Source organism: Rhagoletis zephyria, unplaced genomic scaffold (assembly GCF_001687245.7).
Source record: "Rhagoletis zephyria isolate East Lansing unplaced genomic scaffold, Rhagoletis_zephyria_1.1 Rzeph_scaffold_00920, whole genome shotgun sequence".
NCBI lineage: Eukaryota > Metazoa > Arthropoda > Insecta > Diptera > Tephritidae > Rhagoletis > Rhagoletis zephyria.
Genome location: NW_016158004.1, coordinates 86737 through 87945, shown reverse-complemented (window position 1 = coordinate 87945; position 1209 = coordinate 86737).

Genomic DNA, 1209 nt, shown 5'->3' with positions numbered 1-1209 from the left:
CTTTGCACTGAGCAGCAAAGTGGCCTTTCTTACCGCAGCTGTAGCATTTAAAATTCGCCCGTTTGCTATTGTCACTGCTTTTGTCATTGCTTTTGATTTCGGCACTTGTTTTGTCGTATGTCTTTGCGTTCGCAGAATACTTATTTTTAACGCATGTGTTTTCTTGTGCTATAAATGCCTGTGCACTACATTCGGCATACTCCGAACTGCATGCTTTACGCCGTTCGCCTTCTTCTATCAATTTAATTTAACCGCACTAAGCGACGGTAGCTCATCACGTTATTCCAAAGCAACCACCAAATTTTCGTAAGATTTTGGAAGGCTAGCAAGAAGCATGATTACGAACAAATCTTCTTGGAGACAAACTCCTATTTCTGCGAGTTTTTCCGCAACTGCCGAAAATTTGCAAACGTATTTCTGGGCGCAATCGCCATCAGTCATTCGAGTAGCAAGTAATTGTTTGAACAATGTTACTTTTCTCACCGGGCCTTTTGGTCGATGTACCTCTTCTAGCCGTTTCCATGCTTCATTTGCTGTTTTGCAGTTTTTCACGTGGCTTATTTGCATAGGAGTAATGGTGAGTATTATAGTCGCTTTTGCTTTGTCGTCTTTTGCTTTCCACAAGAGCACATCTTTCAAATCCGCACCTTCAGCTGGACGAGCAGTTTCTCCGCACGTAACGGACCATAACTCTTGATGCACCAGGACACATCTAATTTTTCAATATTGAAAAGCAACGAACTCATTGCAATACAGAATCACTTTATATGTATCACTTGGTCCCCAGGAATTTGCACCTGGACCCATAACCTGTTCAATGTATTACCTTTTTGTGATTCGAGTTCCAAGTAAAAAACTTTGGAAAATATCGCTTCTAGTATAGAGACACAAAATGATGTTTATTAATTCAAAGTCAGAAAGCAAGTAAGGCAAAAAATGTATGGGTCGTTCTTAAAAAACATGACCATTCTGAATTTTGTAATTTTTAAAAATTAAGTTGGCCAAATATGTTTATAATTGGCCTCATGTGGTTACGGATGGTATCAACAATAGGAATCCATAACCAGCAGTATTTTTTTTAATTTTTGGAGTTTTTGGAGTTAATAAGTCACAGAGTGGACCGGTAACAGAGGGGACAAATTAACTCAAAAATACCATATTTTAGCTTTTTATTCGAATTTTGGAGAATTTATTTGTCCACTTAATTAA